Source organism: Dendrobates tinctorius, unplaced genomic scaffold, assembly GCF_039654945.1.
Source record: "Dendrobates tinctorius isolate UK_male_01 unplaced genomic scaffold, ASM3965494v1 ptg000051l, whole genome shotgun sequence".
Classification (NCBI taxonomy): Eukaryota; Metazoa; Chordata; class Amphibia; order Anura; family Dendrobatidae; genus Dendrobates; species Dendrobates tinctorius.
In genome coordinates, this window is record NW_027361719.1 from 16,918,977 (window position 1) to 16,945,832 (window position 26,856).

The window sequence follows — 26,856 nt, forward strand, 5'->3', positions numbered from 1 at the left end:
CTCGTTACTCTGCGAGTAGTAGGGGACTCGCAGGAGTCGGTACTCTGCGAGTTTCCAAGCGATTACTCGCACAGTAACGAGTCCAATGCAAATCAATGGCAATCCTAGTTTTTTCAGAGTTTAATACAAGCAATCCTAGTTTCTTAGCGATTTTGTGTCCCGCTGTCAGCAGCGAGTCTTAGCGAGTCTAGGACTCCTATATACTGTATTCGGGACTCGCAGAATACAGAATATGTTAATTTTCAGAGACAGCCTAGTTTGTTAGGTGAGAAAACTGTGAAGAGCACTACTATGATTGGCTGCTGTCCATCGTGATGCCTATGTCATGTATCACAGGCAAGGCTGTATATAAACCCTGCCCCCGCCATTTTGGGCACATTCCTGTGACGATCTGAGCTAGTGCAGGGCGAGTTGGAGACATAGAGCAGATCTAGGGACTGTTAGTCAGTGTAGGACCTCAAGATTCCTCACATATAACACAAAAGTTCTTTTCAGAACTACCAGGATGGAGGAGTACTGTAGAGGACTGTAGGCAGGGAGAAAGGCAGGAGCAGCCTTACAGTGCATACAGCACCATCCTCAGAGCTTAGCTTACTCACTCAGCTTCCATCAGAGCTGAAATCAGAAGCATAGCTGAGCAAATTTTCTTTTTTTTTTCCACCAGATATTATTGGGGTCATATTTACCCCTGCAGCGTTATTGTTTCTGTGGCAGACCAGTGCGTTGCTGCTATCTATCCCACCAGCTAATAGCACGCACGCTGCCTGCTTGTGTGCACTAAACAATTTTTTCAGGGAGAGTGCGTTGCTTCTCTGCTAAGTTACAGCACGCACTTCACCCCAGAGCGGTGACGCAGACAGCACCACAGTCCACCTAGGTGACTGCCTTTGCGCACTAAACAATTTTTTCAGGGAGAGTGCAGGGCTTCTCTGCTACCAGCTAATAGCACGCACGTTACCTTCCTGCTGTGCCAATATGCATCACTAGCCTTGATTGTCCTCCTATTACAGTCCCCTGTAGTTATCCCCTTTGCACTGTGCATCCCCTGAGACTACAGCACGGGTCACATCACATCCCCCAGTGAAGCAGACCCCGGCCCGGTGCTGGGTACCACGGTTTCAGTGCGTCACAGACGCCAATGGTGACACAAGAAATCTCACTCTCTCCTAATCCAAAAAAGGGTACAGTAAAAGAAAATAGAAGAAATGACATCACATAACTCTTACCCATGTTTGCCTGCCCATCTTCTCCAGCGTGATCAAATGACGGGAACATACTTCTGGCGATGGACCTCCAAGCCATATTTCGCTGTCTTTCATCACCATAGCCAGGGTGGGTGGGCTGCCACAGCTGGGGCCACTCTTCAACCAGGCCGATCAGCCTCTCTGTATCACGTCTGCTACACATCTTTGGTGGGCCTGTGTGTGCAGATCTGATCACCCTGTGTGTGCAGATCAGATCGCCCTGTGTGTGCAGATCAGATCTGCCTGTGTGTGCAGAATATCAGATCAGCCTGTGCAGTAAATCGGTTAGCACAGGCGACTTCCTGTTTAGCTTCTAGCGTGATGTAGAAATGATTTTCTGTGCTTTAGGGATGAATTCTAAATCGCTAAGCTAGGGGCCACTTGCGAGAGTAAAGAGTAAAAAAAATGGCAGCACAGGAATCGCTGCAATACTCACATCCCCATTCATTAACATTGGACTCGCTAGACTTGCAACGAATAGCGAGTTTCCGAGTCGGACTCGTTAGAGTCTAGCGATTCCGAGTATTTCAGGATTCGCCCATCCCTAGTCTGGGGATGAAACGCGGAGGAGAAGGATAACTGAATTCCCAGATTGGAACAAAAGGCTTTCCAGAATCTGGAAACAAACTGGACTCCTCTGTTGGAAACAATGTTCTCAGGAATCCCATGTAACCGAACCACCTGTTGTAAAAACAAGGGCACCAACTCAGCGGAAGATGGCAACTTTGGGAGTGGTACAAGTTGGACCATCTTCGAAAATCTATCACAAATCACCCAGATAACAGTCATTCTCTGAGAGACAGGAAGATCAGAAATAAAATCCATTGAGATATGGGTCCATGGCCTCTTGGGCACCGGCAAGGGCATCAGTAACCCACTAGAACGAGAACAGGGTTTAGGCCGAGAACAAGTAACACAGGACTGTACAAAATTCCTGATGTCACGAGATAAGGCAGGCCACCAAAAGTACCGACTCACCAAATCTTTGGTACCAAAAATACCTGGATGACCAGCCAATGCGGAGCAATGAATTTCAGACATCACTCTCTTTCTCCACTGGTCAGGAACATACAATTTTCCCATAGGGCAATGCTCAGATTTATCCTCCTGAAATTCCTCCAAGGCGCGTCTCAAATCGGGCGAAATGGCAGATAGTAGTAGGCTCAGTCATGCTAAGAGAATCAGCAAAGAAACTCCGAGAAAGGGCATCTGCCTTAACATTCTTAGTGCCCGGAAGAAAAGAGACCACAAAATTAAAACGCGTGAAAAACAAGGCCCATCTAGCCTGTCTAGGATTCAAGCGTTTGGCCGACTCCAGATAAATCAAATTCGTGTGATCGGTGAGGACCACAGCTTGATGTCTAGCTCCCTCCAACCAATGTCTCCACTCCTCAAATGCCCACTTTATGGCCGACAATTCCCGATTCCCCACGTCATAGTTGCGCTCAGATGGGAAGAACTCTCGCGAAAATAAGGCACAGGGATTCATCTTAGAAGTCACAGGGTCTTTTTGGGACAAAACAGCTCCTGCACCAATCTCAGAAGCATCTACCTCCACCTGAAATGGAAGTGAGACATCAGGTTGCCGTAAAACTGGAGCTGAAGTAAATCTCTGCTTAAGCTCCTGAATTGCTGAGATAGCCTCAGGAGCCAATTCAGCACATCAGCGCCCTTCTTGGTCAGATCGGTCAGTGGTATGACAATACCAGAAAAATGCCCTATAAATTTACGATAGAAATTAGCAAAACCAAAAAACTTCTGGAGGGCCTTCAAAGAAGTAGGCTGAACCCAATCATAAATGGCCTGTACCTTGGCCGAGTCCATTTCAATATTTGATGGAGATAAGATAAATCCCAATAATGAAATCCTCTGTACACCAAAGAGGCATTTCGATCCCTTAACAAACAGGGAATTCTCCCTCAAAATCCGGAACACAGTCCGGACATGTTCCACATGGGAATCCCAATCACTAGAAAAGATCAAAATATCATCCAGCACATGAGCTCCCTTCTTGGTCAGATCAGTCAGTGGTTTGACAATACTAGAAAAATTACCTATAAATTTACGATAGAAATTACCAAAACCCAAAAACTTCTGGAGAGCCTTCAAAGAAGTAGGCTGAACCCAATCATAAATGGCCTGTACCTTGGCTGGATCCATTTCAATAGTCGATGGAGATAAGATACATCCCAAAAATGAAATCCTCTATACACCAAAGAGGCACTTCGATCCCTTAACAAACAGGGAATTCTCCCTCAAAATCCGGATCACAGTCCGGACGTGTTCCACATGAGAATCCCAATCACTAGAAAAGATCAAAATATCATCCAGATAGATGATCAAAAACTTATCCACAAAGTCACGGAAAATATCATTCATAAAGGACTGGAAGACAGAAGGGGCATTAGAGAGCCCAAAAGGCATAACCAGGTACTCAAAATGTCCCTCTGGAGTATTAAACGCCATCTTCCATTCATCCCCGTGCTTGATGCGAATAAGATTATATGCCCCCCTGAGGTCAAGCTTACTAAACCAGCAGGCACTCTTAACTCTGGAGAATAAATCAGACATCAGTGGTAACGGGTACTGATATTTAACCGTCATCTTGTTAAGGGAACGATAATCAATACACGGTCTTAATGAACCATCTTTCTTGGCCACAAAAAAAAAACCAGCACCTAAAGGTGATGAGGATGGTCTAATATGACCCTTCTCCAACGACTCCTTAATATAGGATTGCATAGCATCATGTTCGGGTACTGATAAGTTGAAAAGCCGACCCTTGGGAAATTTACACCCAGTCATCAACTCAATTGCACAGTCATAACTCCTATGAGGAGGCAAAGACGCAGACTTGCTCTCACTAAATACATCAGAAAAATCGGCCAGATAATCAGGAATATCATGAGACTGAGGAGAGGTGGAGAAAACAAGAGCGTCCCTAAGAACACACTGACAACCCCAACTCACCACAGACCCAGATTTCCAATCCAAAACTGGATTATGAGTTTGCAACCAGGGAAAACCCAGAACAATAGTATCATGCAAATTATGCAGCACCTAAAATTTAGAATTTTCTTGGTGGTCTGGGGCAACTCGCATTATCACCTGGGTCCAAAACAGGTTTATTCTCCGCCAAAGGAGTAGCATCAATACCCCTCAAAGAATTAGGCGTCCGCAGAGGTGTCATGGAAAAACCACAACGTTTAGCAAAGTCCAAATCCATCAGATTCAACGCTGCTCCTGAATCAACAAAAGCCTTGGTGGAAAATGTGGATAAGGAGCAGATCAGAGTAATTGCCAAAAGGAACTTAGGTTGTACACTGCCCACAGCAAATGTGTGTGCAAAACGTTTCTCTCGTTTTGGGCAGACAGAAATAATATGAGAGGCGTCTCCACAGAAAAAACACAGCTTATTACGCCTTCTAAACTCCTGATGTTGCGACCTAGACAAAACCCCATCACATTGCATAGGTTCAGATGTTTGTTCAAAAGGTGGCAGCGCCTCCCGTGTAGTTTTACGTTCAAATAAACGCCGATCAACTTGAATGGCTAATGGCATAGAATCATCCAGACCAGAGGGAACAGTAAATCCCACCATAACATCTTTTACGGTCTCTGATAAACCTTTCCGAAAGAGAGCTGCCAATGCACTATCATTCCATGTAGTAAGGACCGCTCACTTTCGGAATTTTTGACAGTATAACTCTGCAGAATCCTGACCCTGGTTTAATGCCAACAGGGTTCTCTCAGCTTGATCAACAGCATTAGGTTCATCATACAACAACCCCAAGGCTTTAAAAAATGCCTCCACATTAGTCAGAATAGGATTTTCAGGTGTCAGAGAAAAAGCCCAATCCTGGGGATCGCCGCGCAGCAAGGAGATGACAATTTTAACCTGCTGCACAGAGCTCCCCGATGAGTTAGGCTTCAAGGCCAGAAATAATTTACAATTATTCTTAAAATTCAGAAATTTAGACCGATCCCCAGAAAACACATCAGGAGTTGGGATCTTAGGTTCAGCAGCATGTGACTGAATGAGGTAGATGGAAATTCCCTGCACTTCAGCAGCAAGCTGCTCCACTCGATCAGACAATTGCTTAATCTCCATTAGGAAAAGGAAAAAAAAATCCTCCTACGGCCCCAGAGAAAAAAGAGGAAAAAATATATTAAAAAAAAAAATTCTGACACTTTTTTTATTTTTAACAACTTTTTCCTGCTTTTGAGTACCCTAGAATCTGTGGTATGGCTGGTGATTCTGTTGTGAATGGGTCACCGATGAGGAAAAAAGCAAAACAAGTTAAGTCACAGAAAACCAGAGAGGTTGGTAACTATGCAGATTGCAGATCCTTGATCCTACCACACAATTAGCAGCAGCCGTGGAGCGTACCTTCGATGTTCCTAGACACTTCATCACAGCCGGAGGACTAAATAAGCCTGAAGCATGAAAAGGGGAAAACTTACTGCCTCAGAACAGACCCCAAAGGAATAGACAGCCCTCACACATGTATTGACGGTGAAACAAGATGAAGGCACAAACACAGGCAGGAAAATAGGCTGAGTAAACGATGGGGCCCAAACTAACTAGAGAGGAAAGGAAAGGAAAGACACTGTCTGCAATCTGCCCAAAACCCTACAAAATAATGTCCAACACTTCTGATAACAAAATTAATCCTGAAGTCACTAGACTTCTCCCACTGTATCAGCACTCTGAAATATTCTGAGACAGAGCAAAAAGAGACCAAACTAGTAAGGGACAAAAAGCAAATTGGCAAAATACTCATAAATAAGAGTGGAAATTCAGCACAGCCCCCAGCCGGGGCTGGCTGACCACACCAAAAAACTGAATAGACCAACAAAATCAAGTGTGAACATTAGCAGAAAAACTTAGCTTTAGATGACTGGAACAGAGCTGAAAACCAAAAGCTGACAAGTCAGAAGGAATCACCAGCAACTGAATAGGGCGTCGGCTGCCTTAAATCCAATCTGAGACGCCTGAGGTCCAATCATCATCCTCAATCTCAGGTGGCAGATCTCCACCGATCAAATCAGCCTCACAACCTCCTGTTACCACCAGAGGGAGTCTGGAAGGAGAACTCACAACTGGTGAACCAGAGAATGAACTCACAACAGACAACTAATGCTGCAAATCCCACTAATGTGCATTTTCAGTTCTTTAAAACATATCAAATGTTTAGAAATTCTACTGTGCCTTATAATTTGGAACAGTGCATTTTGAGTTTTTAATCATTTTGGAGATTATACTGTTATCATTGGGAGGTTTCTTCAATAACATTCGATGTATACTGTGGTGTGGTAGACTCTGTTAGAGCTAGGGGCACTGTAGATGCTACTCAGAATATGCATGTGGGCGTGTGTCTGAACACCCAAGATAAAGCCTGTATGTGTGTGGCTGTATGAAATAGGACCTGTAGTGGGGTCATGACCATGTGATCCATACCTCACTTGTGGGTGTGGTCACGTACTATATAGTGTATCTGAGGTCTGGTCACAGGGGTTGTGTGTTTTGATTCTGAGTGGTCAGAGTGCAAGGTCCCGGAAGGCCTGTGTGTGTTGGAAGTGTCTGGGACTGAACTTCCTGGAAGAGCATGTGGAAAGGCCCGGACCTGGTAGAGTCTGTGACGGCTCTGTGTAGGGAACCTACTGCCTGGCTGCGGGTCTGAAACTGTAGATGGCCTAGTGAGCATGGCACTGTCTGGAACAGTGATCACAGTGTGGCCACTTCCCTGATAACCCGTGAGGGATAAAATGTGAGTAATGCTGACCAGGGTCAGTAAGAGACTTTGTTTGCTTTATGTGGTAACACTGCATGTTTAACAGACGTTGTACAGGAAACTGCATGCTATTATTTTCATGAAGAGTGGTTAATGCTGATGATAAATAAACCGGATGAACTGTTTAACCTGGAGTGTCCTCACATATGCCTCAAAGACCGGTCAAGTGAATAAATTCCCGTCCACTCATTTGGTGGATCTCTACAATTGGTGGAGAATGCTAAGGGCACTCTGGTAGCCTTGTTGCTAGGGGCAATGGACAAGGTCTACAAACTCGGTTGCTACAAGCAACGATTCAGGAGGCACGTGTGAGGTGTTTTGCTGTGACTCGGCGGGGTCACAAAGTTTTTTTCTCAAGTCATCTTGCGGTGGCTTGGTGGGGTCACGAAGGTGACAAGCGTCTGGCTGTAACTCGGCGGGGTTACGAAGCTTGCTGTGGATCGGCGGGTCCACAAAGACGGCGCAGTGGAAGCGTGCAGAGACTTGTGGTAACAGGAGCTGCAGTTACAGTTTCAGCAAGAGGTTCTGCAGCAGCAGGAGCTGCAGGGACACTAGCAGCCGCTTGTGATCGGCAGTCGGAGGTGCCGGCAGGTTTGTGGCTACAGCAGGAGCTGTGGCAGTGGCAGCAGGAGCTGGTGGGGTGTCGTAAAAGGACATCAGAGGCCCAGTGCAGACAATCTCTTAAAGGGCCAGTACAATCCTGAGAGACATGTGTTCTGTGTAAACTGGACCTGAGAGTACCGTGCGGAGTCCACGGGTTGTACCCCAGGGAGTGGGTGGTGTCCCTAAAGGGGGCAATAATTCAGAGAGCAATGGGTGCCAAAAAGGGGTGGAGTCCCAAAAGGGGGCGGTATCCCAAAAGGGGGTAGTGGCCCAAAAAGGGGTGGAGTCCCAAAATGAAGTACTTACCCAAAAGTAGGCTGAGCTTCCCGAAGTTAAAAGGGTGGCACAGACAGTCTGCTGCCAGGGGCAAGTATACTATATATGTTATATGTCCAGTCTGCTATATGAATTACCCACCTGGTGAGAAGCTTCGGGGTGTGCCTTGCTGATGGATGGAGAGGATGTGTTTGGAATCGTCGATTCTGGGTGCTCGGTGACCCTAGTGAGGACTGTGCCCGATAAAGTTATGAGGCCTGAAGGGAAGATCACGGTCACCAGCATCCAAGGGTGCAGTAAGGACTATCCAATAGCCTGGGTGGTCCTCGAGACTATCAGGGACATGAAAGGCCAAGATGTCACTCTAGTCCCAAACTTAATCTGTGCAGTGGTAGTAGGCCGGGACTCTAGGATGTTTTCAGACTTGTGGGAGGGGGAGCTCCTCTACAGCAGGAGGATGGAGGCCTCTCTGCTGATGGGGTGGCGTACATTAAGGCAGTAACACCTCCCAAAATGGACGGGTCAGAGGTAGGGGCGACAGGTGGAAGGGATGCGTCGGCCCAACTTACTGACCTAAGGTCCCCTGAAGTATACGACAGAGTGGCTGATATGGATGTAGTAAGCAAATCGAGTGGAGCTGACACCCAGATAGACAGCATCTTGGGGTTTCACCGTACGGTGTGGTGTGACTGTGACGTGTTAGTGCCAGTAGCAACTACTAAGACTGATGTAGTGCATACAGAAGCTCGGACACAAGGGAATGACATGGCTTCACAAGGTGAAGACGGGGAAGCTCCAGGAATGGAGTCTGACACCGTTAGAAAGGGGGACCGCTGGTATGAGGACGACCGATCGGGTGGTTGTGACTCCCATTCAGACGGTGATGACAGTGGAAAAGGGTGCAGTAAGACTGACTCAAGTCTAAATGGCAAGTCTTCCTCCTGCCGCTGGAGGCGTAAAGGCCAAAAAGGGCTGAACAAACTGCATCCTCTGACAAAACAGAAGAGCTGCCAGAGAAACTGGCCTATTTGACAGCTGTCACATAACAACTAGATGAACAAGTCGACAAGCTGACCAAGGAAATGTGAACGTTGAGAGAGCGAGCTGACACTTTCCACCAGCTAGAAGCACGTGTCCAAAGCTTGGAGAAAGAGCGTGAAGAGGTCTGTCAACAGCTGGTGAAGGAGCGTTTGATGCGACACATGGAGGGAGAGCTTTCGGCAGTCAAGGCCCGGTTTGGAGAGAAGGAAGCACAGGATGTCCAGGACCGCGTTAAAAAGTGCTCTGGTGAGAAGGAAAAGGTGGCAGATTACATTGCTCCAGACACACTTGCTAGCGTCAGACATCGCGCCTGGTGTTCAGCGGTGTCACTCTGCAGCACTATCCATGCCACGCTGCAGTAGCAGCCTACTTGGGTGTCCGCAGTTGCGACGCTCGACACACAAATAGCTATGGTAGGTCTAGATGGACATAGTACCGCCATCTAGGGCTACTCCTGTGACCGCATTACCGCGTGTGTTACTCTGAGTACCTGTGACATTAACAGGCTCAGACTTATTGTGTGTATTTCTGTGTTGCAGCTCTGTGATTCTACAGAGATTGCTCTGTGCACTTGGGTGACGTCAAACCCTGTTCACACTACCGCCATATTGCTCTGTCATCACCTAGCTGCGTTTTTTCCATCCACCGCACGGTGGACCCCGAGCGGCGAACACACTTTATTTATATTTTTATTTAGTGTGTTCCGCCTTTCCTAACAGTATACTAGCGCCAGGGTCTGGCTAGTGATGGCAGAACAGCAGCAACTTTTGCAATGTGTGCGGCAGCTCGAGGGCCGCTTGACTACTCTTGAGAGGGCTCTCTCAGCTGCGCAAGCCACTGATACTGCTGTAAAAGCACTTACTGACGCGGTAGGTCGTATGTCCATGTCCTCCCTTGCGCCGACAGTGACCCGCCTCCCGTTGCCTGATAAGTTTTCTGGTGATGGCGCCTCCTGTAGGGGTTACATCAGCCAGTGCTCAATTCAGCTGGAGCTGCTGGCTGAGCAATTCCCTATGGAACGGGCCAAGGTGGCATTTATTATTTCCCTACTGTCGGGCAAGGCGTTGGAATGGGCTACGCCTTTATGGGAGCATGGTGACCCCGAGATTCGGACCGCTGCTAACTTGATAGCAGCCATCAAGCAAGTCTTCCTCGGTCCACGGGTCACACACGAAACCTCTCTGCAGCTGCTTGCCTTGTCTCAGGGTTCCCTCTCGGTTAGCCAGTATGCCGTCCGTTTTCGGACACTGGCTTCCGAGTTGGAGTGGTCCGACAAGGCCTTTATTCCTGTATTCTGGAGAGGTTTAGCGGAGCACATTAAGGATGCTCTTTCTACTAGAGAGATTCCTGCTAGTTTAGAGGAGCTAATTTCTATCTCTACCCGTATCAACCTCCGTTTTTCGGAGCGCGGTATGGAGCATGCTCACTCCAAACGGAGAGTTGCTCCGGCTCCCAACTTTTTCGAGCCTCTAGAGCTGCCCGAGCCAGAGGTTCTATCCCCAGAGCCCATGGAGGTGTCTCGCGCCATTTTTGAGACACGCCCGGCTCAAGATTCCATTTGCAGTTGTCACCGTCTACACGCTGCTTCTCAGGATGACAGCGTTCCGCAATGGTCAGAGTCTGTGCCGGTCGGCGAGACCTTTGTTCCTCCTCGCCTTAGGCCTAAGATTCTCGCCTGGGCACACACGTCCGGTGCGGACGGCCATCGTGGCTATATGCAGACCACGAAGCTTCTGGCTGGGTCGTATTGGTGGCTGCACAGGGCTCGGGATGTAAAAAAATTTATTCGGGCATGCACCTCATGTGCTCGGGATAGCTTTCCCAGATGGAGTGTGGCAGCAGCAGCCGACACACGGCGGCGTTCCACTGTAACTCCCGCTCCCATCGTCTCCTGGGTGTCCCTTTTGAAACCTGGTGATCTCGCTTGCCCTAATGCCTTCCGTGTGTCCCGGTTGTCTGCGTCACCTACCAGGACACCAGGCTCATCTTCGGACGAGTCTGAGGCCTATGCCACAGTTGGGCACAGGTTGGTGGATTGGAAGGCTCAGGGAGGAAGGGGCCCTAGGAGGGGGGTAATGTTAGGAGTCGGATTTCTGCCCTGACTATGCAGGAATCTAGACCCTCACATTCTGCAGTCTCCTGCTCTCTGTCCACTGCAGAAGAGATTGCAGAGGAGATTGCTTTGCAGCAACTCTCTCCGGAGGCTAAGTCCTTCATCCCATCCTCTGAGCATGCTCGTGGGACGATCTCCCATTGGAGTTCTGCAGTCAGGTGCTCAGGTCCTGCTCCTGATTCCATTGGTCCAGCTCAGGGTTCTGGAGACTTCCAGAAGGTCCCGTTCGCTATAAAAAGTGCGCATGGCTGTTCCGCCATGTGCTAGTATAGTCATACTTGCTGTAGTGTGTATGTTGATGGATGCGTGATCTGGTGAATGAGTCATTTGAAACCCCTTTCCTTGGATAATACGACTGTGTGTGGGATTGAGTTATCTAGCTAGTACCAGCGCCAGCGCCAGCGCGCCATTGCTCCAGACACACTTGCTAGCGTCAGACATCACGCCTGCTGTTCAGCGGTATCACTCTGCAGCACTATCCACGCCGCGCTGCAGAGGCAGCCTACTTGGGCGTCCGCGGTTGCGACGCTCGACACACGAATAGCTACGGTAGGTCTAGACGGACGTAGTACCGCCATCTAGGGCTACTTCTGTGACCGCATTACCGCGTGTGTTACTCTGAGTACCTGTGACATTAACAGGCTCAGACTTATTGTGCTTATTTCTGTGTTGCCGTTCTGTGATTCTACAGAGATTGCTCTGTGCACTTGGGTGACGTCAAACCCTGTGCACACTACCGCCATATTGCTCTGTCATCACCTAGCTGCGTTTTTTCCATCCACCGCACGGTGGACCCCGAGCGGCGAACACACTTTATTTATATTTTTATTTAGTGTGTTCCGCCGTTCCTAACACCAGGAAGGCCTGTGTGTGTTGGAAGTGTCTGAGACTGAACTTCCTGGAAGAGCACGTGGAAAGACCCGGATCTGGAAGAATCTGTGACGGCTCTGTGTAGGGAAGCTACTGCCTGGCTGCAGGTCTGAAACTGTAGACGGCCTAGTGAGCATGGCGCTTTCTGGAACAGTGATCCCAGTGCAGCCGCTTCCCTGATAACCCGTGAGGGATAAACCTACACCATGTTCCAAATTATTATGCAAATGATATTTTTCTTTGATTTTCCTAAATGGTCGGTGCAAATGACAGTCACTCTAATAAAAGTCATCACCTGTTAGAGTATTGTAGAGATCCACCAAATGAGTGGACGGGGATTTACTTGCTTGGCCAGTCTTTGAGGCATACGCGGGGACACTCCGGGTTAAATAATTCATCCGGTTTATTTATCATCAGCATAAACCGCTCTTCATGAACATAATAGCGTGCAGTTTCCTGTACAATGTCCGTTAAACATGCAGCGTTACCACATAGAGCAAACAAAGTCTCTTACTGACCCCGGTCAGCGTTACTCCCAGTTTATCCCTCACTTACTCTGCTTGTCCCCTTATGTTGTGAGGTCAAGAAACTTTTCAAAGTGCTTTATGATCCATGTAGTGCTGGACATGTGTTTATTTGACCACAACATTTTATTGGGTCCTGGTGTCTCAATTTAGTGCGATTGATTAACGAGAAGAGAGAGCCAAAAAAAAAAAAAAAACTTAGCCTTAACCTCCTATATATTCAGACATAGCTAGGGGGAGCATTTATGCAGGGGTGGCATTTATGCACATGTAATCGAAGTACATGTATCAAAGTACTTCTGGCAGTTATAACATGGCAGTTAGACAGGGCAGGAGACAGGTAAGACATTTATATACATCTATTCCCTGTACATTAGGAGTACAACAAATATATACCATATGCATTTGTGTAATTTATATCCTGGCCGCTGCATTCACACACATCCACCGCCCTGGCATTAACTCTCCACACTCCATCCATATTGGCCCCTCGCTTCTTTCCTCTCCTATGTATAGCACTCACGCTCTTTTCACATTGTTAAATTGCACAGATCCAGGCAGTCCCACCATTCAACACCAGAGACGCTCTCACAAATCACTTAACCATCTGCTCACTCTTTCTATCCTCCTTCTCCTAGTCGCAGGAGACATTGCTCCCAACCCTGGTCCCCCATGTTATAGAAAGTCAAACCCCCCCACTGCTACACTCAGAAACCCCTCTAATCTTATTAATATTCCCTGCATGCCATCTGTCTCTCTTAATTGTGCACTTTGGAATTCTCGCTCAGTGTGTAACAAACTCTCCTTCACTCATGCCTTTTTCCTTTCTAATTCTCTTAACCTCCTGGCTCTTACTGAAACCTGGATCCAGCAGTCAGATACTACCGCTGCTGCTGCTCTTTCATACGGGGGGCTACACTTCTCTCATACCCCAAGATCAGACAATAGAGCTGGTGGAGGCGTTGGTCTGCTCCTATCACCAAAATGTACCTTTCAGGTTATCCCTCATGTACCCTCACTTGTCTTCCCTTCTTTTGAGGTCCATGCCGTCAGACTCTACACCCCCTTCTCCATGCAAGTGGCGGTGGTGTATCGTCCTCCCGGCCCCTCCCATCAGTTCCTGGATCATTTTGCCACTTGGCTTCCACATTTTCTCTCCTGTGACATCCCTACCCTCATCATGGGAGATTTCAACATCCCCATTGCTCTTCCCCTCTCCCCATCTGCTACTCACCTTTTATCTCTAACCTCCTCATTTGGCCTTTCGCAGCTTACTAATTCTCCAACGCATGAAGACGGAAACTCCCTCGACTTGGTCTTCTCTCGGCTTTGTGCAGTGGATGATTTTGCAAACTCCCCTCTCCCGCTCTCTGACCACAATCTTCTTTCATTCTCTATAAAGAACTGCCAGGCTGCTCAGGTCACCCCCACTGTCCAGACTTATAGAAACATACAGGCCATTAACACCCAGAAACTTCTGAAGAACTTGCAGTCTTCATTGGCCACTATCTCCTCCCTCTCATGTCCTGATTCTGCATTGAAGAATTACAATGAAACACTTCAAACTGCCCTGGATGAATTTGCACCCCCTATAAATAGAACACCACAACACAGACGGCGACAACCCTGGCACACGGTGCAAACACGTTTCCTGCAGCGGTGCTCCAGGTGCGCCGAACGTCTGTGGAGAAAATCCAATCTACACGAAGATTTCATCCATTTTAAGTTTATGCTTAGAACATACAACACTGCCCTTCACCTCTCCAAACAAACCTATTTCAACACCCTCATCACCTCACTGTCCAATAACCCGAAACGTCTCTTTGACACTTTTCATTCTCTACTCAATCCAAGAGTACAGGCCCCAACCACGGAGCTCCGAGCTGACGATCTGGCCAATTACTTCAAAGAAAAAATTGACCAGATCCGACAGGAAATTATCTCCAAATCCCCTCATACCATGCACTGTCCTCCCTCCCCCACTGCATCTAACTCACTCTCTGATTTTGAACCAGTCACAGAAGAAGAAGTAAGCAGGCTCCTTGCATCTTCTCGCCCAACTACTTGCACCAGTGACCCATTTCCGTCACATCTCCTCCAGTCCCTTTCCCCTGCTGTCACCCCTCACCTAACTAAAATATTTAACCTCTCTCTCTCTTCTGGTATTTTTCCCTCCTCATTTAAGCATGCCATCATACATCCACTACTTAAAAAACCATCCCTCGACCAAAACTGTGCCGCTAACTATAGACCTGTCTCTAATCTTCCCTTCATCTCTAAACTCCTGGAACGCCTGGTCCACTCCCGTCTTATCCGCTATCTCTCAGAAAACTCTCTTCTCGACCCTCTCCAATCCGGTTTCCGCTCTTTACACTCCACTAAAACTGCCCTCACTAAAGTCTCTAATGATCTGCTAACAGCTAAATCAAATGGTCATTACTCCATGCTAATTCTCTTGGATCTCTCTGCAGCATTCGACACTGTGGATCATCAGCTCCTCCTCACTATGCTCCATTCCATTGGCCTCAAGGACACCGTTCTCTCCTGGTTCTCCTCCTATCTCTCCGACCGCTCCTTTACTGTTTCTTTTGCCGGTTCCTCCTCCTCTCACCTTCCCCTTACTGTTGGGGTTCCTCAAGGATGGGTTCTAGGCCCCCTCCTCTTCTCCTTGTACACTGCCCCTATTGGTCAAACAATCAGTAGATTTGGTTTCCAGTACCATCTCTATGCTGATGACACCCAATTATACGCTTCTTCTCCTGACATCACGCCAGCCTTTCTAGAAAACACTGGCGATTGTCTAAACGCTGTGTCTAATATCATGTCCTCACTATATCTGAAACTGAACCTGTCAAAGACTGAACTCCTGGTGTTTCCTCACGCTACTAATGCACCTATACCCGACATTGCTATTTCTGTGTGTGGTTCCACTATTACTCCCCAGCAACATGCCCGCTGTCTTGGGGTCATACTTGATTCCGAGCTTTCCTTTGCCCCCACATTCGATCACTGGCTCGCTCTTGTCATCTGCACCTCAAAAACATTTCTAGAATTCGACCTTTTCTTACTTTTGACTCTGCAAAAACTCTTACTGTTTCTCTTATTCATTCTCGTCTCGACTATTGTAACTCTCTTCTAATCGGTCTCCCTCTTACCAAACTCTCCCCTCTCCAATCTGTCTTGAATGCTGCAGCCAGGATCATATTCCTCACCAATCGTTACACCGATGCCTCTACCTTGTGCCAGTCATTACACTGGCTGCCCATCCACTCCAGAATTCAGTATAAACTTATTACCCTCACCCACAAAGCCCTCCATGGCTCAGCACCACCCTACATCTCCTCCCTTGTTTCAGTATACCACCCTACCCGCGTCCTCCATTCTGCTGATGACCTGAGGTTAGTATCCTCAATAGTCAGAACCTCCCACTCCCGTCTCCAAGACTTTACACGTGCCGCGCCAATTCTTTGGAATGCACTTCCCAGGTCAATACGATTAGTCCCCAATCCCCACAATTTTAAGCGTGTCCTGAAAACGCATTTATTCAGACTGGCCTATCGCCTCAACACATTAACCTAACCTATCCCTGTGTGGCAGAGCCAAAAGTTTTACCATAACCAGGTTCCCAGCATCATGTTCCCACATGCTTTATGCATCCATTAGCCCTCTGTGTCTGTACTGTTACACACTTAACATTATGGCTGGTCCATACAATCAGAGCAACTGTTACCACCCACCTTTCGTGTCTACCTCTTTCCTCATAGACTGTAAGCTTGCGAGCAGGGCCCTCACTCCTCTTGTTATTTGTTATAATCTACTGTATGTGATTATTGTTATGCTGTAATGTCTATTGTCTGTACAAATCCCCTCTGAAATGTAAAGTGCTGCGGAATATGTCGGCACTATAAAAATAAAATTTATTATTATATTATTATTATAGGTGTTGCAAGGGGTTAACAGCCAATTTATATAACGACTGGGATTTTTGTGGACAACCATAGAGGGTTTGGGAGGTGGTCGGGGGCTTAAACAGCTGGCCTGCAAAGGCAGTCTATCATGATCCGGGCCTGGTTTTGTTTTTTGCCTCTCTTTCCTGGTCTGATCATGTCAAGGGTTACTGTTATGAATGGGTCACCGAGTAGGAAAAAACCTAAACAAGCTAAGCCCCAGAAAAACCAGAGAGGTTGGTAACTATGCAGATTGCAGATCCCTGATCCTAACCACAGAACTAGCAGCAGCCGTGAGCGTACCTACGATGAACCTAGATGCCTCGTCAAGGCCGAAGGACTAAATAAGCCTAGAGCAAGAAAAGGGGAAAACTAACTGCCCCAGAGCAGACCCCAGAGGAATAGACAGCCCCCACACATGTATTGACGGTGAAACAAGATGAAAACACAAACACAGGCAGGAAAATAGGCTGAGCAAATGATGGGGCCCAAACTAACTAGAAAGGAAAGGAAAGGAAAGACACTGTCTGCAATCTGCCCAAAACCCTACAAAATAATGTCCAACACTTCTGATAACAAAATTAACCCTGAAGTCACTAGACTTCTCCCACTATATCAGCACTCTGAAATATTCTGAGACAGAGCAAAAAGAATTGGCAAATACAGATAAATAAGAGTGGAAATTCAGAGTGGAAATTCAGCACAGCCCCAGCCGGGGCTGGCTGACCACACAAAAAACTGAATAGAACAAAATCAAGTGTGAACATTAGCAGAAAAACTTAGCTTGAGCTGACTGGAACAGAGCTGAGAACCAAGACCTGACAAGCAGAAGGAATCACCAGCACCAGAGTAGGGCGTCGGCTGTCTTAAATCCAATCTGAAATTCCTGAGGTCCAATCGTCCAATCGTCATCCTCATTATCTGGTGGCAGATCTCTACTGATTAAATCAGCCTCACTACCTCCTGTTACCACCAGAGGGAGCCTGGAAGGAGAACTCACAACTTGTAGACCAGAAAATGAACTCACAACAGGTTACCTTTTCTCTGACTTGTTCTGGCATCAAGCATCCTTTCCACTGCATCTTTCAGGGGTGTCAGTTACAGTTTCTGCCTATGGTGTGTGTAGCTGACTCTGCTTGCCCTGATTTGCCCTGCTTCTTTTGCTGACTGTTCACATGTCTTTATTCCTCTTTTCCCATCCCGACTCTGTGTTCCCCTCCTCATGTTTTGACTGCCTGGTATTTGACTTGGCTTGGATCCTGAACTGCTGTTTGTCTCTAGTTTTTGGCATAGCAGCTCCTGACCGATATTGACCCTTTTGGCTTGTTTCTGACTTTGTTCTTGTTTATTCCTTTGTTACAGTGCTACAGACTAATATCGACCCGGCTTGTTTTACTATTCCGCTGCCACCTGGTGGTAGCCTTGCTATTCCTGCTGTGTGCTGTCCTCCCTCCACTCTATTGCCGTCTAGTGGATCTGCATCTACCTGAATAGCAGGTAGCGTGACATTATAACTGACCGCAGACAGTTTTTCTTTTTCCTTGCTTCTCTGTTTATGGATCCGCTCCATACCTTGGCAGATCAAATGTCTAGTTTGACGCTAATGTTGTAGCATTTTTCTGTGGAACATAAGGGCCCTGGCCACGTCCCATAACCTCAGGCCATTTGTATGGATCAGAGGTTTCGGGAGAGGTGTAATACAGTGAGAGATTCTGTTACATCCAGCAAACTCTGATGTGGTACCTCACACGGAACCAATAGAGGTTGGGGTCACCAACCTCAAGAAAAATGAAAGGAGGTGACGACTAGAGGGGAGATCTTGATTTTATTGTAGAGATCATTGACATTGGATAAAGGACTGCCCTCTCACCAACTGACTAACAAACAGCAGAGTCTGGGAGATTGCCGTGGAGGTCACCCAGACTATCGGGTACCTTTTTCTTCATTTCAAAAAATATTGTTGGAGGTGGAACTTTGTTGTGGGAGTTGCTACATGCCCACTTCAGCTTTTGTCAACTGTGGGTTGTCCATGAACTTTATTGACTCTAACTTGGTGACCAATTGTAAGTTAGGAACAGTTAGACTTGAGACTCCAATTCATATTATTGCCATTGACAAAACACTGCTGGTTAAGAATGTTGTTAATTTTGTCTCAGAGAAGTTCCTAATCAAGGTGGATTTCTTACATCAGGAACGTATCTCAAGTTATGTCCTGAAAAATCTTCCAGTGGGACTGGTGTTGGGATTTCCTTGGTCACAGTTACACAACCCTGTTATAGACTGGGAATCTCGGGATATTGTAAAATGGGGTCCTAATTGTTTTAAGGGTTGTCTTTCTACTGTACTTGCATCATCCGTTAATCTGGAGGGTATTCCAAAGTACCTGAAGGATTTTGAGGATGTATTTTCCAAAAAGGATGCAGAGGTCTTACCACCACACCGCTCTTTTGATTGTACGATTAATCTGATTCCGGGTGCTAAATTGCCTAAGGCCTGTCTGTACAACCTCTCTGGCCCGGAGTGAACCGCTATGAAGGAGTATATCTCAGAAAGCCTGCATAAAGGTCACATCTGTCCCTCTGTCTCGCCTGTGGCAGCTGGATTCTTTTTTGTAAAAAAAAAGATGGTGGTTTACACCCTTGTCTCGATTTTCGGGAATTAAATAATATTACGGTGAGAAATACAGTACCTATCCCCTTCAGCTCCTTCCTGATCTATACAACCAATTATCTGGCGCCAAGTGGTTTTCTAAATTGGACCTCAGGGAAATGTATAACCTTATCCATATTCGGGAGGAGGATGAGTGGAAAATGGCATTTCTCACCTCTGAGTGTTTGTTTGAGAATTTGGTCATGCCCTTTGGTCTCACGAATGCACCAGCAGTTTTTCAGAATTTTGCTAACCATGTCTTTGCTAACTTCATTAGGCATTTTATGATGGTTTATTTAGATGATATTCTTTTATTTTCATCTGACAAACAAGCTCACATGGGTCATCTACATGCAGTTCTCCAGAGGTTACGGGAGAACTCCATTTGCTAAGCCTGAAAAGTGCTCAGTTTTAAATCCAAGAGCAGTCCTTTCTGGGATTCATCTTGTCTCTCAAGGGGTTTCGTATGGACCCTCGAAAGGTACAGCCCATTGTTGATTGAGTGCAACACAGAGACCTTAAGGGTCTTCAGCGTTTTTTGGGTTTTGCCAATTATTACCGTAAATTCATTAAGGGGTTGTCTCAGGTGGTCAAGCCCCTCACTGATCTCACTTGGAAGGGAGCTGATCTCAAAAATTGGTCTTCTCCAGCAGTGGCAGCTTTTTCTTTATTAAAAGAATGTTTTATGTCTGCCCTGTGTTGATCCAGCCATATCCGTCTGAACCATTCATTGTTGAAGTGGACGCATTGGAGGTGGGGTGGGGGCGGTGTTGTCCCAAGGACCCGTCACTTTAGCTAATTTAAGACCTTGTGCCTTTTTCTCGAAGAAATTTTCTCCTGCTGAGAGAAATTACAATGTCGTGAATCGGGAGTTATTGGCCATAAAACTGGCTTTTGAAGTATGGAGGCACTTTTTGGAGGGGGCTGTTCATCAGATCATGGTGATTACGGACCACAAGAATTAGTCCTGCATTGAGTCTGCTAAAAGTTTGACTCCTGGTCGCTTTTTTTCACAATTTCGTTTTTCTATCACCTTTCAACCTGGTTTCAAGAATGTCAAGGCTGATGCCTTATCTCGCAGCTTGGATCCGATATCACCTCCCAAACCTCCTTCCTCCATTCTTCAGCACGGGGTGGCCATTGCTGGGGTGTCCTCAGAATTGGATTCGTGAGGCTCAGGCTCTTGCTCCTCCGTCTTTGCCTGATAATAAGCTCTTTGTTCCTGTTCAATACCGATTGAGGGTGCTTCGAGACTTTCACGATTATGCTCTCAGTGGGCATCCAGGAATCTTGGCCATCCGGAGAGCTATTGCTGGGTTGTTTTGGTGGTTCTCTATGGCCTCTGATGTTGCTGTATTTGCGTCTGCTTGTGATACATGTGCTCGTGCTAATGTCTCCCATAACCGGCCGGGAAATTGGTGCCATTGCCAATTCTGGATAGACCTTGGACTCATTTGTCCATGGATTTTATCACTGATCTCCCTCCTTCCAATGGTAAAACGGTGGTCTGGGTGGTGGTTGACAGATTCAGTAAGCAGGCGCATTTTGTACCTTTGGCAGGACTGCCTAATGCAGAGACACTATCTAAGTTGTTTGTGGAGCACATTGTGCAGTTACATGGTGTGTCTCTAAGTGTGGTTTCTGATAGAGGGGTACAATTTGTGTCCAAATTTTGGAGGGATTTTTGTAAAAGGTTGGGTATTAGCTTGACCTTCTCCTTGGCCTACCATCCCAAGACCAATGGTCAGACAAAGAGGACCAATCAGTCACTTGAACAAATTTTGCGGAGTCTTGCAATGTCTCAGCAGGATGATTGGTGCTCTTCATTGCCCTTGGCTGAGTTTGCGTTTAATAATCGGATTAATCTGTCCACTGGCACCTCTCACTTCTTTTGTAACTACGGTTTTCACGCACATTTTGGCGAATTTTCCAGGCTAGATGCAGGATGTCAAGGGACAGATTCAGCAGTTCAATGGTTGGGGAAGGTTTGGAGGGAGGTCCAGAGGAATACTGGGGAGGCTCGGGGCAAACATAAACTTTTTGCCAATAAGCAATGGACTTTAGCACTGTATTTCTGGTAGGAGATAAAGTATGGTTGTCTACCAAGAACATACGGTTGAAGGTTCCTTCTGTTATGCTAGGTCCCAAGTTTATTGGTCCTTATGAAATCATTGAGGTTATCAATCCAGTTACCTTTTGTTTACGCTTATCTCCGTCGCTTCATATCCCCAGTGTGTTCATAAGTCCCTCCTTAAGTCATTTGTACCTTCCTCTCTTTGGTCACCATCCTTTCCACCACCTGTCTCTGTGGATGGTCAGACTGAGTATGAAGTGGAACTGATTGTGTATTCTCGCATGGTCCACCGTTCACTTCAGTATTTGTTCATTGGAGGGGTTACTGCCCTGAGTATCAATTGTGGATACGGGTGCGATCTGTCCATACTAATCGCTTGGTTCGGCCCTTTCACGCTCGTTATCCTGGGAAGCCTGAGGGTCCGGTGGACCCCCTTGTGAGGAGGGTACTGTCATGAACTAAGCCGGGTTTGGTTTCCTGTCTCTCTTTCCCGGTCTGATCATGGTAAGGTTTAACTTTTCTCTGCCTCGTTCTGGCCTCAGACCGGCTATTTCTCTACACTGCATCCTGCAGGCGGTGTCAGTTATAGTTTCTGCCTATGGTTTGTGTAGCTGACTCTGCTTGCCCTGATGTGTCCTGCTGCTTTTGCTGACTTTACCCATGTCTGTTTATTCCCCTCTTCCCGTCCCGACTCTGTGGTTCCCTTCTCATGTTTTGACTCCCTGGTATTTGACTTGGCTTGGATTCTGACCTGCTGTTTGTCTCTTGTTTTTGGCATATGTGCTCCTGATCGATATTGACCCATTTGGCTTGTTTCTGACTCTGTGCTTGTTTCTTCCGTTGGTACTGTGCTACAGACTAATATCGACCCGGCTTGTTTTACTATTCAGCTGCCACCTGGTGGTAGCCATGCTGCTGCCCTGCAAGTCTGCTCCTGCTGTGTGCAGTCCTCCCTCCACTCTATTGACATCTAGTGGAGCTGCATCTACCTGCATAGCAGCAGCATGACACATTCTGGGTTTAGTGTCTGAAGAGGAACACTCCAGGGAAGTTGTTGTGCTGAAACTAACCTGAACCATGTGTGCTCCGCTAACTGTGAGCAGGAGGAATCCACTACCAGAAGGACTGTGCTTTGTGCTACCATTTACTTTTGTTTTCCTGTTTTGCCCAGAGGGCGTTGTTTGTTTTTTCAGCTTGATTTATGCCACATATAATAAACCAAACAAAGTTCTTAAAGAGCCAGTGTTCCCGTGTCTAACTCCATGTACAGCTAAGTGAGCCGATCTACCACATTGTCTATAAAGATGTTGGCTGCCCCAGATTTTTAGATAAGTTTTTCAGAAAAGAAAATATCGAGTGTGGAAACCTGCAAGATATAAACAGTGTCAACAATATGGTAGCTAGATTAAGGCCCCAAAGTGTATGAGCATTACACCAATAGTAATAAAAATATCAAATTTTATTCATTACCACTAAAAATAGAAAAATACATGACACAGTACAGGAACAAACAAAATGGGTGACAGACCCACTCCACAAAAGTATGTATTGCTGCATGGTAAATGCCATGACGCTCACATAACAAATCATGTGTCAAAAAGGTATTATCCTGCATACATGTCGAACCCCAGTGCGCATTCCTATGTAAAGATACTAGCCAAATGAAGCCACATGGAGATTCGGCAGCAGGAAACCCAACACATAAAACCCTCTGCACACTTCCTCAAATCACCAAATGATTATCCCCAAGAGATGCAAGAAATGAAAGAGTTAACCACGGACAATGCGCCCTGCAAACTATGTGTGAACAGAAGAAAGTAAGGAAAAGTTGAGAGTCATCATGCCTAAATTACCTGGATCACAGCAGCGTAAAATAATTGATTTGGAGCCCTGTCACTCGGCCCCGACGCACACGTTTTGCCCTGCTTCCTCGGGGGGAGTGGATATAAACAGGTAGGCAAGCAATGAAAAGGCCCTTGAAACAGCTGACAAGTGGGTCAAACCCTGTTTGACCTGACAAACCATACTACAAATGAGTCATTATTATGACTTCTTTAAGATAAGGGGATTGTAAAAACCTTTTACACTAAGTCAAAGGGATACGGTACAGTTCTTAAAATGCATCATGTACAAAAGTGAACTCTTTTAAAGAAATTACATTTAGTTTGTATATGTGGGATTTGTCTCCCTCAAGTGGAGAAAACATTTCTAAACAGCTACAATTTTAAGACCTGCCTGATGCCATTATTGTCAGTGAAGCAGGCACTTTTTTAAGCTACACTGACAAACTTAAATGTATTTTATTGAGATTTTATGTGATATACCAATACAAAGTGGCAAGTATTTGAGAAATGTAAAGGAAATTATACATGGTTTTCTAAATTATTTAAAAATATAAATATGAAAATTGTGATGCGCATTTGTTTTTTGCCCCTCTAAGTCATTACTTTGTAGGACCACTTTTCATTGCAATTACAGCTACAAGTCCTTTTGGGTACAGTTGTGGCCAAAAGTATTGACACCCCTGCAATTCTGTCAGATAATACTCAGTTTCTTTCTGAAAATTATTGCAAACACAAATTCTTTGGTATTATTATCTTCATTTAACTTGTCTTAAATGAAAAAACACAAAAAGAATTGTCCTAAAGCCAAATTGGATACAATTCCACACCAAACATAAAAAAGAGGGTGGACAAAAGTATTGGCACTGTTCGAAAAATCATGTGATGCTTCTCTAATTTGTGTAATTAACAGCACCTGTAACTTACCTGTGGCACCTAACAGGTGTTGGCAATAACTAAATCACACTTGCAGCCAGTTGACATGGATTAAAGTTGACTCAACCTCTGTCCTGTGTCCTTGTGTGTACCACATTGAGCATGGAGAAAAGAAAAACGACCAAAGAACTGTCTGAGGACTTGAGAAACCAAATTGTGAGGAAGCATGAGCAATCTCAAGGCTACAAGTCCATCTCCAAAGACCCGAATGTTCCTGTGTCTACCGTGCGCAGTGTCATCAAGAAGTTTAAAGCCCATGGCACTGTGGTTAACCTCCCTAGATGTGGACGGAAAAGAAAAATTGACAAGAGATTTCAACCCAAGATTGTGCGGATGCTGGATAAAGAACCTCGACTAACATCCAAACAAGTTCAAGCTGCCCTGCAGGCCGAGGGTACAACAGTGTCAACCCGTACTATCCGTCGGCGTCTGAATGAAAAGGGACTGTATGGTAGGAGACCCAGGAAGACCCCACTTCTTACCCCAAGACATTAATAAGCCAGGCTGGAGTTTGCCAAAACTTACCTGAAAAAGCCTAAAATGTTTTGGAAGAATGTTCTCTGGTCAGATGAGACAAAAGTAGAGCTTTTTGGGCAAAGGCATCAACATAGAGTTTACAGGAGAAAAAAAGAGGCATTCAAAGAAAAGAACACAGTCCCTACAGTAAAACATGGCGGAGGTTCCCTGATGTTTTGGGGTTGCTTTGCTGCCTCTGGCACTGGACTGCTTGACCGTGTGCAAGGCTTATGAAGTCAGAAGACTACCAACAAATTTTGCAGCATAATGTAGGGCCCAGTGTGAGAAAGCTGGGTCTCCCTCAGAGGTCATGGGTCTTCCAGCAGGACAATGACCCAAAACACACTTCAAAAAGCACTAGAAATGGTTTGAGAGAAAGCACTGGGGACTTCTAAGGTGGCCAGCAATGAGTCCAGACCTGAATCCCATAGAACACCTGTGGAGAGATCTAAAAATGGCAGTTTGGAGAAGGCTCCCTTCAAATATCAGGGACCTGGAGCAGTTTGCCAAAGAAGAATGGTCTAAAATTCCAGCAGAGCATTGTAAGAAACTCATTGATGGTTACCGGAAGCGGTTGGTCGCAGTTATTTTGGCTAAAGGTTGTGCAACCAAGTAGGCTGAGGGTGCCAATACTTTTGTCTGGCCTATTTTGGGAGTTTTGTGTGAAATGATCAATGTTTTGCTTTTTGCTTCATTCTCTTTTGTGTTTTTTCATTTAAGGCAAATTAAGTGAAGATAATAATACCAAAGAATTTGTGTTTGCAATCATTTTCAGGAAGAAACTGAGTATTATCTGACAGAATTGCAGGGGTGTCAATACTTTTAGCCACAACTGCATGTCTCTACCAGCTTTGCATATCTACAGGATGAAATTTTTGTCCATTCTTTGCAAACTAGCTCTAGCTCAGTGAGATTGGATGGAGAGCATGTGAACAGCAATTTTCAAGTTTTGCCACAGATTCTCAATGGGATTTAGGTCTGGACTATTCCATTGTAGCTTGGGCAGTATGTTTAGAGTCGTTGTCCTGCTGGAAGTATAAATTGTTTTTTCAGCCTCCAACAGGTTTTTCTCCAGAAATGCGCTGTATTTATCCATCCATCTTCAACTTTGACCAGCTTCCCTGTCCTTGTTGAGGAATAGCATACTCACAGCATGATGCTTCCACCACCATGTTTGACAATGGGGATGGTGTTTTCAGGGAAATGTGCAGTGTTAGTTTTCTGTCACACATAGTGTTTTATAGATAGAAATTTTGCAGCACACTCTTATTTCAGTGATGCAAAGAAAATATTATTTTCATGTGCAGACATGAAATTGAACTTAAAGGTGCAGGAAATTGAGCAACACATTAATTGTTTCAACCCTATCCTGTTTTTTGTCATAAAATCCCTGTAATAGCGGGTGAGTCAAGGCGCTCCCGCACCTAAATCATGTCGCACTGACTCACCAGCCATAGCAGTGACTTTGTAACAAAGACCCAGGATACGGCTGAAACGTTTAATATACCGTTCAATTGCCTGCAACTTTAAGATAAATTTCATGTTTGCAGTGCACATGAAGATAAAATTTTATTTGCATTGCTGAAATAAGATTGTGCTGAAAAATTTCTATCTACAGTGAGTACGGAAAGTATTCAGACCCCTTTAAATTTTTCTCTCTTTGTTTCATAGCAGCCATTTGGTAAATTCAAAAAAGTTCAATTTTTTTTCTCATTAATGTGCACTCTGCACCCCAACTTGACAGGAATAAAACAGAAATGTAGAAATTTTTGTATACTTATTAAAAAAGAAAAAACTGAAATATCACATGGTCATAAGTATTCAGACCCTTTGCTCAGACATTCATATTTAAGTCCACATGCGTAGAGGCGGCAGACAAAGCTGTCATGGGTGCCCCAAAGTCCAGCTTGCCGCTGGGTGCCATGGTTAGCAATCTCCCTAAATTTACAGGGAGTAATATTATGCTGTGGGACTCTACTGAGCGGTTTAAAGGGAATCTGTCACCCCTTTTTTGAGATATCATATAATGATATCATTCAATTGTGTGTCACATAAGGATTCTCTTAGTACTTTTGCTTCCCCCTTACAACGCACCTTTCATGCATAAATACCTTGTTTATATCGGTTCAGATGTATGTAAACTGCCGCTGTCCGGTCCGCTGGGCGGGGCTTATTCACCTGCTCCCCCCTCCCTGTCTTGCTCTAAGCATTTCTTCTTGTGTAGAGCAAGACAGGGAGGGGGGGAGCAGTTGAATAAGCCCTGCCCATCAGACCGGACCGTGGCAGTTTACATACATCTGAACCGATATAAACAAGGTATTTATGCATGAAAGGTGCGGGGTCAGGGGGAAGCAAAAGTACAGTACTAAGAGAATACTTATGTGACGCACAATTGAATGATATCATTATATGATATCTCAAAAAAGG

General features: G+C 45.8%; 1 long non-coding RNA gene across 1 annotated transcript in view; it reads right to left on the reverse strand.

The window, feature by feature from the left end:
• Positions 1-23,108, reverse strand: part of LOC141091393 (uncharacterized) — a 65,631-nt gene extending 42,523 nt beyond the window's left edge. The window contains exon 1 of the long non-coding RNA XR_012232498.1: positions 22,990-23,108. This is a non-coding gene — a long non-coding RNA (uncharacterized lncRNA). The remainder of the gene's footprint in view (positions 1-22,989) is intronic.
• Positions 23,109-26,856: the final 3,748 nt, after the last annotated feature.